Source organism: Castor canadensis, chromosome 3 (assembly GCF_047511655.1).
Source record: "Castor canadensis chromosome 3, mCasCan1.hap1v2, whole genome shotgun sequence".
NCBI lineage: Eukaryota > Metazoa > Chordata > Mammalia > Rodentia > Castoridae > Castor > Castor canadensis.
In genome coordinates, this window is record NC_133388.1 from 84,993,698 (window position 1) to 85,013,445 (window position 19,748).

The 19,748-nt window shown below is 38.1% G+C and overlaps 1 long non-coding RNA gene across 1 annotated transcript in view; it reads right to left on the minus strand.

Annotated features, from left to right (window-relative positions):
- Positions 1-1,442: 1,442 nt before the first annotated feature.
- Positions 1,443-19,748, minus strand: part of LOC141421300 (uncharacterized) — a 117,839-nt gene continuing 99,533 nt past the window's right edge. Inside the window, exons 5-6 of the long non-coding RNA XR_012445907.1 lie at positions 11,279-11,407; positions 1,443-1,576 (exon numbers count right to left, since the gene is read on the minus strand). This is a non-coding gene — a long non-coding RNA (uncharacterized lncRNA). The remainder of the gene's footprint in view (positions 1,577-11,278; positions 11,408-19,748) is intronic.

Below are 19,748 nucleotides of genomic sequence, written 5' to 3' on the forward strand. Positions count from 1 at the left end.
TATATGAGAATGTATTTATATAAAAATAACTAAGTTGTATGCTTATGATATATGCACTTACTATGTGTATTAGTACATTAATTAAAATTTTTTAATAAATGAAAGCAACCAAAGGACAGAAAGAAAGCAGCTAGAATGAAAATGAATTTCTTAACTGTAACAACAAAGACTAGCATCCAAAGGAATAGAATTCCAGCATGCTGAGAGAAAATTTCTCACTACATAGCTTTATAGCCTAAGAAGTCATCGTTCAAAATATGTGAACAAAATGAAGACATGTTTAGACAAAGACTAAGAATCTTACCACAGATCCTCACTGCAGATAGACATAAATAGGAAATCATACCTACTAGAAAGGAGCAAGAAAGCAAGAAATGATCAGTGAAAAATATGCTACAGATGCCCCTGAACTGAGGCCAGTGTTAAGGGGCCAGCAAGTTATGTTGTCTTTATGTTTAGATAAAATTTCTCTCTTCCTTTGTTTTCTCATCTATAAAATGGAGGTAACACAAATGCTTTATGCATATAATAGCTGTGAAGATTGTGTTTGTGCACATGTGCAGGTACACAGCACATGTCCTTGAATAACTGCCTAGAGATGTACGATGTCCCAACCCTTGACCAGAGGCCAAGGTCCAGGAGCCAAAGAGAGCTCTTTCAGAAGTGTTATTCTTTTCTCTCATTTATCACAAATTGCTTATTTTCTATAAAATGTCTTCTAAACATTCATAAACTAATGGCATACACTTAAAGTTTTTACACTGAAGAGAAAAAGACTCTGCTTAACAGTTTTAAATGGTCATTGTAGCTACTGTATGGTTTAAAAAAAAGTTAGAAGAGCACAAAAGTAGAAACAAGGAAGCCAATTCTATACCAATGGAACAAGTAGTAATAGTGTCCTAAACTGAGCATGAATTATTTTAGGAGAAAATGTAGAAAAACAACAGAAAGAATGAAAAATCTGTTATGAATGATTTAGCAGGATCAGACATGGTGATGCTTGCCTATAATTCCAGCTACTCGGGAGAATGAGGAAGGAGGGTCACAAATTTGAAACCATTCTGGACAATTTGGTGAGACCTTGTCCCAAACTTAAGTTTAAAAAGCTTTGGGATGTTAGCTCAATGGTAGAGCACTTGCCTAGCATGTACAAGAGCCTGGGTTCTATCACCAGTATTATTTTAAAAATGGAGCAAAAAGTTATTAATTTTATCTAAACTCAAAAGCAGAAAGTGCGTTCCTGAAAACTGTCTTTTACTGCAGTCTCATATTGGCTTTCATTTATGCAATACTTTCAGTAACCCCAGCTTCCCCTCCAAACTTATCTCCAGCTATTCAATTTCAGACTATACAATTATACTCCCTTGCCTTAGATCATATGATCGCATCTGCCGAAATAGTTCTTTCCCCTTTCCCTGCACAAAGCCTATGCATACCTCAAAGACTTGATCAGATTTCGTCTTCTTTACTCCAGATTTTCTGCAGTTGGAACCAGTATTTCTTTCCCTTATTTTCCAAATGGGCTATGCCAGGCTGCTTGTTTTACCTGCATTGTCACTTACTCTGGATTACAACCCTGAAAATTAAACAAGATAATACTATATTCAATCTGCATTTCTCTACAACTTGTAACACGATATCTTTAAAAATATTGAAAGGATTGAAGTTGAAATGAAAGGCAATTATCATCACTGAACAATGAGAACTCGGAAGAGGAGAATGAGGTGACCATTTATTAAGTGAGGAGACTTAACACCCACGGCTGCATAAGAGGCCTCGGATCGCATTATCCCAAGAAGTTTGCATTTGTGTGCTTCAGGCCTGGTTTCCTAAATATTACTTAATCATCAGATATGGGGGGGAGCTAAACACAATAGATTTTATTTGCTCTCACCACCTTGGGCTCCTCAGTTTGGAGATGATACTCTTATTTAACAGGAAATCTTTTTATTCTTCAGCGTTTTACTAGTTTGTCATCTATTCCTTCACTTGAGTGATTGACAAAGTCTTTCCCATAAAATCCTTCGTGGAAGTGAACATTATGAATCAGAAGCAGCATCCATGAAATAAATGAGGAGAGTCCAGCTCAAAGACAAAATAAAATGGAAACACTTTTTCTTACATAGTGAAGCAGGTTTAGCTGCTCTTAAAACTACTGCAATGATGTGAAAATTTTCAAAGTTCACCTGAGGGCAACAGAGTTCACAGCAAGTTGGACTGTATGTAGCCAATCTTACTTGCCAGTGCTCATGTCCTTATACAGTGGCTGTTTTGAGGTTTGTCTATGAAAGCTACATACATGTCCTCTCCCAAATGCCCCAAGGCCTAGTTTCAAAGAGGTCATCAACTAAATCATGAGGTTGAAGGTACAATAGGCTTTTCTCAAATAGCAAAAGCATAAATTTGCAAGTTCTAAAACTAAAAGGTTTGGAAAATCCTCTGCTCACCTACTGAAGGTCCCTAATCTATACAAAACATTTCAGACCACATCCTTTATAGCCCATACATTGGGCCAGTCTTTAGCCCTAGAATGTGGAAATTGTTGCCTTCTTACCATGTGTATGGAATAAGCAAAACTGTAAGGGCAGAACTAAAGCAGTTTCTTTACCTAAGGCTAAAAGATGACAAATGGCCCTGAAAAGATAGTTTTCTGTGGCATAGAGGCAGGAGCATATGCTGCTGAGGCTCAACAATCTGAGCTCTTCCACTCACAAGATAGTTCATGTCTCTGATTCTCTCTTTCTCCATCTATAAAACGGGAGTAATAATTACTTCACTCACAGTGTGATTATTTATTAAATAATGCTAAATGAAGTGATCCTAATGTCAGCTGTGTGGGAAGTTGCTTCCACACAAATGTGTATGTCCCTTTTAATAACTAATTCCACACTCTCCAACCTTGCAATAGCCACACTTCTCAAAGAAGGAAGGCTTGCAGGAGAGCCAGATGAAAGAATAGACTTTCAGGATGGGTTGTAGCTCAGTGGTAGAACACTTGCATATCATGCATGTAGCCCTGAGTTCCATCCTCAGTTTATTTAAAAAGAAAAGAAAAGAAGTAAGATGTACATGAGGTGGTAAACTCAAAAGGCTCAAATATCTCTAAGAAAAATGGACATTTTTCATACCCACATGGAAAAACTTAAAAGGCTCTTTTCTATTAAAATCTCCTAAATACTGGTGCCAGTGCCTAAAACCAGGCACCAGTGGCTCACACCTGTAATCCCAGCTATTCAGGAGGCAGAGATCAGGAGGATCACAATTTGAAGCCAGTCCAGGCAAATAATTCCACAAGACCCTATCTCAAAAAATCCTTCACAAAATTATGACTGGTTTTGAGTGGCTTAAGGTGAAGGTCCTGAGTTCAAGCCCCAGTACCACAAAATAAATTAATAAATGTCCTAAAGCCCCGTCTGTTAAAGGCTTACTCTCCAGCATGGCACTGCTGGGAGGTAGTAGAAACTTTGAGAGGTGGGCCTAGTGGGAACTCTTCCAGTCATTGGAGTTATGCCCCTAGAGGGATTGTGGGAGCCTCCCTTTTTCATGACTTGGCCATGAGGTGAGCAGATTTGCTCCACACACACTTCCTGCCGTGATATACTGCCTCGACATCAGCCCAAAAGCAGTGGGGTGAACCGAACCTGGGCTGAAATCCCCAAACTGTAAGCCAAACTAAAACTTTTCTCTTTATAAGCTAATTATCATAAGTATTTGTTATAATAGAAAGCTAACTAACACACACCCATTCAGCACACAAATTTTTTTTCTACAGCAACTTTTTCATCTTTTTTTTTATTGTTGTGCTAGGTGAGGGAAATGGTGGCATTTATAAAACTTCTTACAATATATCAAATATATCATACTTTAATTCACCCCCTCCACCATTCTCCTTAATCCTCCTTTCCACCTATTCCTGGAATAGTTTCAACAGATATTATTTTTCCATTTACATACAAGTGTACACAGGATTTGCCCCATATTCACCTTCCTTTATCATTTCCCCATCTCATCCCCCCTCCCACTGGGATAACCCCCCTCCAGGCAGGACCTATTCTACCCCCCTGTTCTCCAATTTTATAAAAGAAAAAAATGACATTTTTATTTGTTTAAGATAGCTATACAGGGAGTTTCCTTTTGACATTTCCATGTATATATGTACTATAACCTGAAGTGTTTCATCTCCTCCATTTTTCTTCTTTCTACCATAGTCCCTTGCTTATGGTGGTTTCAACCAACTTAAAAATTCTGTATTCATTCTTGTACAGAGAATACAACAACCATATTTGCCTTCTTCACTTCCTTCTTTTACCCCCCTTTGTGAATTCTTCTTAGTGTGACCTATTTTTCATAATATCACTTATATTTCTATTGTGTCTATCTCCTACATATGAGAGAAAACATGCAACTCTAGGCCTTCTGAACCTCGCTAACTTCACTTAAGGTGATGTTCTCCAGTTCCATCCATTTAACTACAACCAACAAAATTTCATTCTTCTTTGTGGCTGAATAAAATTCATGTGTATAAATACCACATTTTCTTAATCCATTCGTCAGTAGTGAGGCATCTTGACTAACCATAGCTTAGCTATTGTTAATCATGCTGCAATAAACCTGGGTGTGCAGGTGCTTTTATTGTATCCTGACTTAATTTCTTTTGGGTATATCCTTAGGAGTGGAATTGCTGGATCACATGGAAGTTTTTTTAAAGTTTTTTGAGGAGCCTCCGTACTGTTTTCCAGAATGGTTATACCAATTTACATTCCCACCAGCAGTGTATGAGAGTTTCTTTTTCCCCACATCCTCTCCAACATTTGTTGTTGTTTGTGTTTTTTATGGTAACCATTCTAATAAGATTGAGGTGGAATCTTGACATGGTTTTGATTTTCATTTCCTTTATGGCCAGTGATGTTGCATTTCTTCATGCAATTTTTAGCCATTTGGATTTTATCCTTTAAAAAAGCTCTGTTCAGCTTTTTTTGCCCATTTCTTCGCTGGGTCATTGATTTCTGGGGGAGTTTAGTTTTTTGAGTTCCTTGTATATTCTGGTTATCAATCCCTTGTCAGATGTATAGTTAGCAAAGATTTTTCTCCCATTCTGTGGGCAGCCTCTTGAATTTAGGGACCATTTTGTTTTGCAGTCCCATTTATCAATTATTTCTCTTAGTTGCTGAAACATTTGAGTTCTAGAGAGGGAGTCATTGCCTATGCCTATTAGTTCCATTGGATTCCCTGCTCTTCTCTGCACTAGCTTCAAAGTTTCAGGTCCTAGATTACGGTCCTTAATCCACTTTGAGTTGATACTGCACAGGGTGACAGACATGGGTAGTTTCAGTTTTCTGCATGTGTATGTCCAGTTTTCCCAGCAACATTTATGGAAGAGGCTGTTTCTCCATCTTATGGTTTGCACTCCTTTATCAAAAATTAGGTGGATTCATATCTGGGTCTTCTCTTCTGTTCCACTGTTCTTCATATCTGTTTTTGTGCCAGTATCATGCTGTTTTTATTGCTATATAGTATAGTTTGAGGTCAGGTATTATGATACCTTCAGTGTTGCTCTTTTTGTTCAGTATTACCCTGTTGTTTGTGGTCTTTTGTACATCCAAATGAACTACTTTAGGGTTGACTTCAAACTCTGTGATGAATATCATTAGAATTTTGATGGGAATTCCATTAAACATGTAGACTGCTTTTTGTAGTATAGTCATTTTCACTATGTTGATTCTACCAATCCATGATCATAGGAGATCTTTCCATCTTCTGTAGTCTTCTTTGATTTCTTTCTTTAATGGTTTATAGTTTGGATTATTATAAATGCAATTATTTTACTATATTCTTTTTCAACCTGTTCATTGTTGGTGTATAGAAAGGCTACTGATTTTTGTAAATTGATTTTGTACCCTCCTACTTTGCTGAAGCTGTTTATGGTGTCTAGGAGTTTTTTTGGGTCTTTCAGGTATATGATCATGTCATCTATAAATAGAGATAGTTTGACTGCTTCCTTCCCTATTTTTATTTTCTTTATTTCCTCTTCCTTTCTTATTGCTGTGTCTAGGAACTCTAAGACTATGTTGAATAGCAGTTGAGAGAGTAGACACCCTTCTCTCATTCCTGACTTTAGAGAAAATAGTTTCAGTTCTTCCCCATTTAGTATGATGTTGGCTATAAGCTTGTCATATATAGCTTTTATTATGTTGAGGTACATTCCTTCTATTCCTAGTTTCATCAAGCTTTTACAATGAAGGGATGTTGTATTTTTCCTCATCTATTGAGATGATCATGTGGTTTTTGTCTCTGCTTCTGTTAATATGCTATATTACATTTAATGATTTGTATATGTTGATCCATCCCTGCATCCCTAGGATGAAACCAACTTGATCATGGTGTATGATCTTTTGAATATGCTGTTGATTTCACTTTGCCAATATTTTATTAAAGACTTTTGCATCTATGTTCATTAAAGAGATTGGCCTGTAATTCTCTTTTTTTGTTGTATCTTTATTGAGTTTTGGGATGAGTGTAATACTGGTTTCATATAATGAGTTTTGTAGTTCCTTCCCTTTCTATTTTGTGGTAAAGTTTGAGGAGTATTGGTGTTAGTTCTTTAAAGGTCTGGTAGAATTCAATGGTGAATCTGTCAGGTCCTAGATTGTTCTTTTTTGGGAGACTCTTTATTGCTGCTTCAAGTTCCTTGTGTGTTATAAATCTATTTATCTGATTAACATCTTGTTGGTTCAGTTTTGGATGGTCATATGTATCTATAAATTTGGTCATTTCTTCTAGATTTTCCAATTTATTTGAATACAGGTTTTCAAAGTGATTCCCCATATAATTCCCTGTATTTCCTTGTTGTTTGTTGTTATCTCCCTTTTTTCATTTCTCATTTTATTAAGTTGGGTCTTTTCCTTCCTCATTAAGTCAGATTTGCCAGGGTTTTTTTTAATTGTTTATTCATTTATTCATGTGTGCATACATTGTTTGAGCATCTCTCCCCTCCCTCCCCCATTCCCTGCTCCTCTCTCTCTCTCTCCCCAACCCCCCTCACTTCCAGGCAGAACCTGTTCTGCCCTCTTCTCCAATTTTGTTGAAGAGAAAACATAAGAGATAATAAAAAAGATGTAGCATTTTTGCTAGCTTGAAATAAAGATAGCTATACAGAGAGATTCCTAGCATTGCTTCCAAGCACATGTGTATTACAACACAAATCGGTTCATCTCTACCAGACCTCTTCACTACTTCCTGGTCACCCTCCCATAGTGGCCTCTGCCAGTTTAAGGTTACTTATTAGCTACTCTGCAGTGGGCACATCAAATACTTTGAGTTTTGGGTTTCCTTCCCTTTCCCTGTTCCTCTGGTTTGCATTATCCCCTTAGCATGTGACCCATGTCCGCTAACATTACTGCATTTGTTTTAGGTCTGTAATCCACATATGAGGGAGAACCTATGATTTTTGGTCTTCTGAGCCTGCCTAACTTTGCTTAAGATGTTCTTCAGTTCTATCCATTTACTTGCAAATGACAAAATTTCATTCTTCTTTGTGTCTGAGTAAAATTCCATTGTGTACAAATACCACATTTTCTTAATCCATTCATTGGTAGTGGGACATCTTGGCAGTTTCCTTAACTTTTGCCAGGGGTTTACTGATCTTGTTTATCTTTTTCAAAGAATCATCTTTTTGTAATATTGATTCTTTGGGTTTTTGGTCTCTACTGTGTTGATTTCGGTCCTTATTTTTATTATTTCTCTCCTTCTGCTAGTTTTGGGTTTAGCTTATTCTTGTTTCTCTAGGAATTTGAGATGCAGCATTAGGTCATTGATTTGAGATCTTTCTGTGTTTTTAATATATGCACTCATGACTGCAAACTTTCCCCTTAGTACTTCCTTTAATGTGTCCCATAAGTTCTGATAGGTTGTGCCTCCATTCTCATTAAATTCCAGGAACATTTTACTTCCTCCCTTATTTCTTTGATGACTCACTGATCATGGAACAAAGTGTTGCTCATTCACCAGTTGTTTATTTCCTGCTGTTTCTTTTGTTATTGAATTCCAGTTTTATTCCACTGTCAGACAGTATGCAGGGGGTTATTTCAATTTTCTCATATTTGTTAAAACTTGAAATATGTGCCCTGAAAATGGTCTATTTTGGAGAAAGTTCCATGGGCTTCTGAGAAGACTGTACATGTGCTGTTGCAGGATGGAAAACTGGAGATGTCTGTCAGGTCCATTAGATCTATGGTATCATTCAATTCTAGAGTTTCTTTGATGTTGTTGTTGGTTTTGTTTTTTTTTTTTTTCTGTATGACCTATCTATCAGTGAGAAAGGACTAGTGAAGTCTCCCACTACCACTGTTTTGGGAACTGTTTATGTTTTTAAGTCCAGTACTGTATGTTTAATGAAGTTGGTGCACTGACATTAGGTGCATATATGTTGACAATTGTTATTTCCTCTTGATGTACTGCTCCTTTCATTAGTTTGAAGTGAACTTCTTTGTCTCTTCAACTAATTTATGTTTGATATCTACTTTATCTGATAAAAGTATGCTACTCCTGCCTGTTTTTGGGGGGACATTAGCTTGGTAAAATTTCTTCCATCCTTTCATCCTAAGGCAATGTTTATTTCTATCTGTAAGGTGGTTCTTATAAACAACAGATTGTCAGGTCTTCCTTTTTAATCCAGTTTGCCAATTGGTGTCTTTTGATGGGGGAGATGAGTCCATTAACATTCAGTGTTAACATTGAGAGGTATGTGGTGATTCCTGCCATATAGTTGCTTTTATTGTGTAAGGATTTGTGTATGTGCAACTAATTCTATGCTACTCTCTGATTACTTGCTGCTTTTCTCTTGAAGTTTAATAATTCCTATCCATTCATGGCTATGTTTGTATTCATCTTCTGTGTGTAGAATTCCTTTTAAAATCTTGTGTAGTGATAGTTTAGTGGTCATTTATTGTTTTAGTTTCTGTTTATCATGGGAGATTTTTATTGCTCTGTCAGTTTTAAATGATATAGCTTTGCTGGGCAGAGTATTCTAAAACTGAAATTGTTTTCAGTCAGTGCTCAAAATACCTCACTCCATGCCCTTCTTGTTTTTAAGGTTTCTGTTGAGAAATCTGCTGTTATTGTGGTAGCTTTGCCTTTGTATATTATTTGATTTTTCTCTATTACACATTTAGTATTCTTTCCTTGTTCTTTGTGGTAATTGTTTTAGCTATAGTATGCCTTGGAGAGGTTTTGTTTTAGTCATATCTGTTTGGTGTCTTGGAGCCTTCCTGTATCTGAATGGGCATCTCTTTCTCTAGAACTGGGAAGTTTTCTGCTATTGTTTTGTTTAATATATTACATAACCCTTTGGCTTGCACCTCTTTTCCTTTTTCAATGCCCATGATTGTCAGGTTTGGTTTTTGATGGAGTCACAGAGTTCTTTTGTATTCCTTTTGCAGCTCTTGAGTCTTTTGTCCAAGAAGTGTTCTGTTTTTTAATTCAATATCTATTTTGTCTTCAAGCCCTGAAATTCTGTCTTCCACTTTTTTCAGTCTGCTGGAGTAGCTTTCAACTGTGTTTTTTATTTGATTTAAGGGACATTTATTCCCAGAATTTCTGTTTGATTATTTTCTCTGAGACTTTCCATATCTTTGTTACACTTTTTTGTCATATCTTGTGCTGTCTTCTTTATTTCGTATATATCTCTTTTTTAAAATAATTTCCTTAGTTTCGTTTTAGAAATTGTTGAACTTCTGAGTTCACTTAGTTATTTATGCATCTTCTTGTGGTTTTTTAATCTATGTTCTCTTGATATTCATTGAGTTGTTTTTGCATGTTCTCCTTAAGCTCCTCTTTAAGCTCATTGAACATTCTTATCATCATTCTTCTGAGGTCAGCCCTCTCCTTTACTTTCACCAAATCTTCTATTATGTCCTTGGTAGTCTTCTAAGGAGTCATATTACCCTGCCTTCTTTTTCTCCCCATGTTTATATTTTCTGCTTTGCCCTTGCCTTGTTTAGTTGGGGGTTTTAATCACTGTTATCTTTTCCTGACTTAATTTCTATGTTCTGACTAGCTTAGTTGTTAGCTAGGTTGTCATAATATTTCTGTTCCTTGACCTGGAGGTACACCTTAGCAATAACAAATTCACAAATTCAATGCCAAACCAGTTATTTATATTATCTATAAGGAACCTATTGGTGTTATTATCTATCAATAGTGGGTATTGGGGAGACAACAGTTGTTTGGATACTTATAGATACTTAGGTAATTAAAAAGATGGCACTAGAAGAGAGGGCAGGAGGGAGGATGGGGTAAGGGGAAGAAGTGTGAGGTGTGGGGGATTAAGTTCCTAACATGTGTTCAGTCACTGTGGGAGAGGGTGCTATCGTTAGGGATTGCAGAAGGATAGGAAGGATGTGGGTAATGTGTAAAGTTGGTATAATAGATTATTCAGTGAGTGGTGAGTATGGAGGAGGTAGGGGCAGTGGGCAGAAAGGGAGGGTGAGGAGAGGAAGGAAAGGAGGAGTGAGGAAGAGAGGAACAAAGAATATGAAGGAAAAAAGAATAAAAATACAAAAAGAGGGGTCAAAAAAGGTACGTGGAACAGGGAGGGTTAAGCAAATTGATATTTGGGTAGAGTGGAAAAGGGAGATAGGTAACAGTAAATTGAAAAAAAATGAAAATAAAAATAATAATAAAAAAAACAGTTCAATGAATGTTCTGAAATCTTTCCTCTGATTTCAAATCCAGTTACTGATAGTTTTGACAAGGCCTCTCTCTGCATCTCTGCCCCTTCTTGAGGTTGGTATGGTGGGCTGTGTGGAAATAGTTGTTGCCTCACTCTATCAGACAGCTCGGGAGGGGATGCTGCTCAGGGTGTTTGAGCCAGAATTCTCTTGATGGGATGGGCCATCTAGTGTAGACAAGTTCTCCAAAGCTGTCATGTAAGGAGCTGGTATGTGAGTAGTCACCAGCCCCTACTGCTGGCAGGGTAAGCCTGGGAACTAGAATTGAGCTTTTTGGTCCACCACTTTTCTCTTGGAAGTTTGTCAGTTTCAGCTCATGACCAGTTTCTCCAAGGCAGTGGAATGTTTTGTTTTCACCAAACAGCAGGACCACTCCACCCCCACATAGGCTGGGTCAGCTCAGCGTTCCACCCCACCCCTGCCAGGCAAAGGTGAAACATTCCTTCCATTTATTTGATGACCAGTTTTGTTGAGGGGGAGTGATGCAATGTGCCCGCCAACTGCAGTGGACTATGTGGTTCCCTTCAGAGCTGATAAGGTATCACACTTACCTGGCCGGGGTACAGTTTTCTCACTTCTGGGACAGCAAAGGCAGGCAGCACAAGCAGGTTCTGTGTCCACAAATTATGGCAGATCCAGGACATCACAGATGGTCGCAGGTTCTCTGTGCTATGTTTTCACTTTTCCAAGACAGGAGAGAAGAAGCCACAAAAAATGGGAGTAGAAGAAAAATGATTTCCCAGTGGGTGAATCAGAAACTTCTGCCCATCCCAGTGCCAGGGCTTCCCCAGGTATTATGTGCTATGAAAAGCTAATTTAAGGGCCAGTCTTTGAACATTATATGCACCCTATGTATTGGTGGTATCTTAGTTGGCAAAAAAAAAAAAAAAGCAGGGTTACCCAATCCTTGCTACATGAATCTGAAGTATTTTTCTGAAATCATGGAGCTCAGGGTCCCGGGGTCCCTCAGTATCCACCATCTTGCTTTTCTCTCCCATTGCACATATTTTCAATTTGAATGTCAATATTTATATAACATTTTTTTATATATAATCTCCTGGAGCCTTCCCAGGAGGATGGATTTTGTTAACTAACTGGAAGATCTTTTTTTTCCTGAGAACAATTAAAATTTTCATCTTTCTTGTAATGGCTATTGGGTACTTGAAGACAATATTAAGTAGTGGGTGGTAACATATAAATTTGTAAATGAAACCAAGAAAGACATAAATTGTTCTGAATAAAAAGAGTGATGGAGATGGAGCAAGGGAAGATTCAGGAAAAATAAATCAGAACTGCCAAGGTTGGAGGAAAAAGTAACAGAGATAATGAGAAAGCAAGAAAGAGAAGCAGAGAGAAAGAAACTCAAAGCAATAGGGTCCAGAAGAGGTGATGGGAAGTAGTGAGATATCCAGTGAAAATTTCTGGGAATGCCACCTCAAGATGTGAATGGTGACCTTATTTTCTTATAGAGCTTTAATTACATTCTACATTGGCCAATAATGCACTTAGGCTGTAGCAGGAAAGGACAGGAGGGCCAGAAAAGAAACAAACAGACTGTGTTCTGACAATGAGACAGGGGAAAGGGATGGCAAAGCAGATAGATAAAACTTAAAATAATTGAAATATGAAGGTCACATAGCACTGGGAAAATGCAATAGCTAGTAAAGTTACATGCAGACATATTGAGCTTTGCTTTCTGTTTCTGTAACCTGCTTGCAAGGGTAAATAAGGTGAGATCCCTTCTGTTCTCAGGGCTCAGCCTTTGGAAATGAGTCCGCTGAGTCTGTACCAGCACAATAAATGTTGCTTCCTGCTAATCTGCCTCAGTGTCCTGTATCTCAGCTCATAATTTCCCGGAACATTTCTTGGGGGCTCATTTGCTGGGATTGTGGAGATGGTGAGTTATCACCTCCCTTGTCACCATGGTGCATGCCCCAAACCACTGGGAGGAAATCCCACCACGTGCCAATGGACAGCTTGATCCGGTGAGGGGATTCATTCCCCAGGCAAGTCGGAGCAAGGGCCTTGGATGCACAACGGAACCCAGTGAGGCACAGGAATCAACTTGGGAACAGTGCTCATCAGACTGGTGAGAACCCAGATTCAAATTCAGGCCTGCCTGAGGAGGCAGAAGGGGAGGTGATCAGCTAATAATAACCACCTTTTGGGGTGAAGCCATGACTCTTAGTTTGAGGAGAGGGGCAGAAATACTGTGCTTTACAGAAGAGTATAAGACACCTCCAAGAGTTACAGGGGTTTGAGCTTTTCCCAGGAAATAGTCACAACTGACATTAAGGAATAGATAACAAAAAATTCAGCTCCAAAAGGGGAGACTCCCACGAGAACAGATGCATCATCCACCATTCCACTGGCTAGCCCTCTGGGTATAATTTTAACATTTTTTTCTTGTTTTGAGAGTGCACTCTAATTGTGTGTGTGTATGTGTGTGTGTGTGTAAATTTGTTTAAAGCACGATGCAAAATTTAATTTGCTCCTGGAATCCCAGCTCATCTTATGTGAGCTTAAGTTGACATTTTTTTCCTGGCAAACTTAATTTATAATACGTCTCTGTGTGTGTGCATATATGTAAGCACCTTCAAAATGGTTCTTAAACTGCTGTTATAAGGTTATATGCTATTCAAGGTAGCAAAAAAAACAGTATTTATTTTAAAGATCTCTGTTACAAACTGCTTAAGCTTTTCACATTTAAATATGTAAACATCCTCAGGATGGATCTTATTATAAAGTAAATGTAAAAAAAATTATTACTCTATTCTACTGCTACTTTTAAGAAAACAGGTTTTCAAACTTGTTTCAATCAGGTCTCACTAAGATGCAGGAATTCAGGGGTTAACACTCCAGCTTAGACCAGAAGAGAAAAAAAAAAAAAAGGCAGGCTACAGTCTGCAACAGAAATCTGAAAATTTGGGTAGTTAAAAAATGACTTTAGCCTGTTATATTCTGTCATAAATAAAATCTGGGATTTCATTCTCTGTTATAACACATAAGTCTATTAACAAATGGGCTTTCTATAAATTGTTTTTATACAAAAAATAATTTTAAGGTTGCTTTCTTTCTGCTTTTTTCCATACAGATATAAGGTTCTAAGTTAAAAGGTTTTATAAGTTAATTTCAACAAGTAACATATTATATAATATAGGTATGATATTAAAGATATGGTTTTTTAAATAAATGGATAAAAAATACTTTAAAATTAAAAAAAAGATAAAGGCAAGCTCCCCCAGGGGATACAAAACAAGTTGTCATAAAGGTGAAGAATAAGTTGTCATAAAAGGATAGAGCTTATAAATGCTTATGTGATTAAGTTGACTAAAATCCTGTTACATTAAAGGTTTTTGTAAGGTCAAAATTTAATGTGCTGATGTTAAACTAAAACTTAATTCTCTAAGCTCATGACAACAAGACTATCTTAAAATGTTGTTCTTAATAACATTTACAAAAACGGTCTTAAAAATGGTTTTTGTTTTGTCAAGTTAGCTGTCAGGAATATTTGGCACTACAGGTTAATTGACAAATTTGTCAAGACTAGAATTTATTAAAACACAGAGAAGCAAGAGGCAGCTGAGCATAGGGAGCACTGCTACATTGATAGGAGGGTTAAGACAGATTTACTTATGTAAAGCAAAATTTTTAAAAAGCCAAAGTGCGCCCTCCAGATAGGATAAGAAATAAAAACTCAAAAAGGAGCACTACACTGAAAGTTAAGACCTCCAGGTTTTATTGGAGTCAACAGAGTGGAGATGTTAGTCCTATTTCCACATATCAGGCAGAGGGAATTTTTGGCCTGGAATGGCCAGATTGGGCCTGTTATTTTAGGGAGACTCCATTGACTACAGGTTGGTGGGATCCTGCCGTATGTCATGAGCCATCTGTTAATGTCAACAATCTGGGATATGATCCCTTATCAACATCTGAGCCATGATTCTTGGCCACTATGTTTCCTAACTCCATACTTAGTCCCCATAAATATTTACCTGTGTTCTCTGGTGATTTTTGTCAGAGTTTTGACTACTAAGGTAACTGAGTCATGTTCATTTAAGAGTTGGTTTATGGAACAGTAAGGACAGCCATGTTAGGATAGACCCCCTCCTCCTTACAGATGGCTTACTAGAAACTCCCCACTCAACCCCAAAGACTGACAAAGAGACAATTGTTAACTTTTATCTCCCTGATGGATGCCAAGGACAGTTGGGCAGACAGTGACCTAACTAAAACTTATCTTTCTTGGTTGCCCAGCAACAATATCCCTTAGTGACCTTCCTGGTACTTTTCCACTAGCCCCCTATATCTAGCCCAAGTCTGTGTTTGGCAATGGGCTCTGGCTCTCTTTCTGGGGTCTCCCTCCACAGGACCCCTGCCTAAACAATAAATCCTGTGCTGGTGTTTGAGCCATCTCTCTGCCTCTTCCATGACTCTTATTTTCTAACAGTTTATATAAAATTTTCTAGATAACCTCATGGTTAAACAACTGTTGTCTTGGGTGATTCTAATGCAGTCAGTATCTTATATGTGTCTGTGACTGGACTATTTGGATTTGCTAAAACTGTTCTTCCCCCCCACAACTGATAAAAATCTAAGGTTATACTTCAAGAATGACTAAACTAATGTGTATATATAACCTCTCTAGAGCTATGATGCTATTGCTGGTTCCTTATACTAAATATATTTATGTTTTTCAAGTGTATCAAGCCTTCTAAAATACAAAATTTAGATAAACATGGTAAAAAAAAGTTAATGATACTGATAAACTGTTCTGTTAATTGCTAAACTGTCTATCAAAATTTTGACCAAGGCTCTTTTAAGATTTTTGTCATTATAGTTCTGATCCTTCTGGGGCATTTACAATCAAGTCCATAAAAAAATGACTCTAATAAGTGTTTATATGTCAACTAGGTTAACTTTTTAGATATCTGATTTTGTTGAATTTTGTTCTATACTGTCCTTGTCTAGAAGCCAATTGTCCAAGGGCAACTCCTTCTGTGACTCTTTGTTTCTCAAATTTAGCCAAAATGGTTTAGTTGGCGCTGACTCCCACCTGATCTGCTCATCATTACCTCCACCCACCAAGGTGGGACCAAAACCAAATAAACAAACAAAATCCAGGAAAAAACAAATCCTCAAGAAAAAAAATGAGCAATCAAGAAAGATCTTCAGTCTATGGCCGTACCATCCTAAATGCTCCCGATCTCATCTGGTCTTAGAAGCTAAGTCAGGGTCAGGCCTGATTACTACTTAAATGGGACTCAAATCTACAAAAGAGGCTGCTCAGAGACAAACAGTTTGGAGAAAAGGGGAGGATTCCATCAAAGTTCAAATGGAGTCACTCATGCCAGATCTCTCAAAAATAGCCAAGGCCAAGAGGATTGAGGAAGTGTTTCTTATACACGTGTGGCCATCTGGCATTAAAGCCCTTCCAGATACATACTCATATTTTTAGACAGGGTTTTCTGCTTAGAGACAAAATGACTATTTTTGCTGTCTCTAAACATGTCCTTTAATACTTAATGATAGTAGTTTTAACTTTTTTTAAAACAACGTGTTTTCTTGGACATATATGCTGATACTATATTGTTGCCATGGTAATTCTACTCAGTTAAAAAAAAAGACATTGTCTGGATAAAAGAATAAAATGTCCAGTCATTAAAATCCCATTAGAGGGGCCCTATTGTTGTTGTCTTATCTATCCCCACTACAGGTAGAGTAGCAGAGATTGCTCCTTGGATCCATCACAGTTGAGTCAAGCCAGCTTCTCTTGAGTGGGAATGCATCCCTGATTCAGCTTCACCATGTAAAATCACCCTCTGGAACCTTAGCACCCTCCTTCAGCAGGACTCTGCTTCCCAAGAAACAACAGGGGACCAAGAATGGTAGCACAACAGTCCTGCTGTAGTCACCCCAGGAAGCTGACTAATCTACACATGGCTGAAGCTTGAAGAGTCAATTCTCCAATGGGACAAATGAACTGTTTTCCACACCAGTTATTTCACTGTAATGTATTGTCACTCCTTGTCTGTATCTGTTGCTATAGTTCTCACCCTAGTCTTCACCATAGGTTTGGCAGAAACTGCCTCCACTGACTGGATTTATTAGCTCTCTTCTATCTCTTTTGGGCAGGATGCATAATTACTATTTATTTTTACTAATATGGCCTCTTTTCATGGTCCCAGAGCCCTCATCTTGTGACTTATGTATGCATACTACTAGGCAGGAAGTGTTGTCATTAGGAATTTTGCTTTTCCATACTTACTATTCCTGTGCAGTCTCTGTCATTGGCTCATGCACTCACAATCACACCACCTATCTAGTGTGCTCCCATGGTAATCAGCATATCTGCTTCAACCCCACTTACTTACCCCAGGAGTAATGGTTAGAGATCCGGAGTGTTTAGCCCTGATAAACCAGTGTCAATGCTCTGTGATGCATGTGCAGCTATAGACCAAGGTGGACATGGAGGCACAGGCTGCAGCTGTGGTGGTTTAACTTAGGAAAGAGCCTATACATCCAATTAAAAGTATATGTGTCAGGATATACATATCACACTCTTGGCTGGGTGGTGATGTAGGTTCTGATTATTGCCTTTATTGAAGTTGTGTTCCATAGCCCACATGACAGAGGGCTAAGCACGCAGTTCTCCTTCACAAGGAAAAAGCTGCCCCTGACTGCACCCATGGTATCTATAACCCTGTAAATTTCACTAAGCACACAGGGACATATAACTGACATAAGGATAGATGGAAAGGGCCTTGACCCTGAGAGTCTGATGCACCTCAGATTAGTAAGTATTACCCATGAGAGTTCCTCACACAAGTTTTTCACTCCTTTTATGAGGAGGTGAGGAGTGAATTTTCCATCTCTGCCAAAGCTAAAAACTTGTTCCTCTCACTGGGTGAGTCTATAGCCCAGACACTGAATGTCACTTCATGCTATGTTTGTTTGGGACCAACATGGGATATCACTGGCCTTGGGAAGCAAGGGAGCTAGCTGAACCCTCAAGAACCTTTTGATGAGACTGCTTTTCCAAAACACAAAAAAGGCATCTGATTCCTAAAAACTTCCATCATCGGAAATTATTGTATCTCCTGCCCAGAAGGCTAATTCTCCACCTCAGTGGGGGATTTAACTTGTTTAGGACAGAAGTTTTATAGTGACACTGCTCAAGAGACAAAATGATGGGGAGTTCCTAACCATACAAAACCCCAGCCCCACCCACTGGCCCCTTTTCTAATTTCAGAAAAGCTTGGGAAAATCTTACAACAAACATAGATTGATAGGCACCTAGGGGCTATATTGGATCTATGGGAAGCAAGCGTATACAGTGCTATCTAGTAGCTGGTTTGGATCTTACCTGCTAGGCTTAATACGACAATCTTTCTTCTTGCTTCCCCTCAGACAAGGTAAAAAGAAATCAGGAGTCCCATATATAAAGAAAGATTAAATGGACAAAAACAAGTCCTGGGGCTATCGCACCCCTATGCATGTTCAACCACATCATCAGGCTGCAGGCTGTTGGTAAAATTATAACTAATAAAACCACAAGAGCTCTCAAATTGCTGACAAAACAACTACACATATAATGATGCTGTAAAAATACAAACCTCTAAGTCAAGATGATGCTCTTAGACCCTGGGTGGGTCTGAACATCAAAGGGGGAATAATGTAGCAAGAAAGAGGGGGAGAGGGCAGAAAAGAAACAGACAGATTGTGTTCTGACAATGAGACAGGGAGAAGGGATGGCAAAGCAGAGAGATAAAACTTAAAGAATTGAAACATGAAGGTAACATAGCACTGGGAAAATGAAATAGCCAATGGGGTCACATGCAGCCGTATGTGGGTTGAGCTTTGCTTTTTGCTTCTGTAACCTGCTTGCAAGGGAAGGTGAGACCTCTTTGTTCTCGGGGCTCGGGGCTCGAGTCCCCTGGATCTGTGCCGGCACAATAAAAGTTGCTTCCTGCTAATCTGCTTCAGTGTCCCTTAGCTCATAATTTCCTACAACAAGGCAGGTACATTTTGTTTTGTTTTGTTTTAAGGGAAGTTGAGGTGGAAAAGGAAGGATCAAATGATACAGAGGAGGACTGCAATTTGCATCAAAAGTTGCTTCTTCCCACCTCCACTAAATAGATGGGACAAATATTTCATCATAAGTTTGAAGGGTATTACACTCCTGGTCCGTTCATCTGTTTCTTTAGGGAATAAGAGAAGCCAGATCAAGAAAACAGAAAGCTGCTCAAGGTCAAGAAAGGGTTGGGCTAAGAATCATCTGTTAGGATGAATCAGAGTTTGCTAACATATCCCTACAGAATGGGATAAAAAGAAATTTTCATGAAAGTCATATGTAGGAAGAGGAAAGTACCAATGTCAGTGATACTTGCAAATTCTGGATAGTTTTTTAATCTCATAGCCCCTCCACCCCAACATCAATTAGTGTTTTCAACTAGGTCTTCATCACTTCCCACCTGTGTTATTATAGAATTTCCTTCTGGTCTCCCTGTCCAGCCTGGCACCACTCCACCACTCTGCCAGAGGGAACTTTCTGAAACAAATCCAATCATGCAAATATCTCAGCATCAATAATTTACATGGATTTCATATATGAGAAAAATCATCCACCCCTGTTTTAATTTTCTTCTGGACAAAGGGTATCATGCTGAATTTATCTATAGCAAAGACTTTCTGTGATGATTAATTCAACCCTGCTTTCTCTAATCTAAGATTTTAAGGATTGTAAATGTCAGAGAAACAAGTCTATAATATAAAGCTAAACTTTAAAGTTCTAACTAGAAGAATACTAAATTATATTTTATAGTGTAATGTCATTAGTATAAAATGCATAGTAAAATCCTAGGAGGAAATAATCTAAAATTTTAATGGTGTTTGTCTCTTAATGACATGATTATGGACAACCATTTTCTTCTTCATAATACATTTCTTACCTCTTCTACCATGGGTATATAATTCTTCTATAATAGAGGGAAAATACTCAACTTTTTAAAACCTGAACTG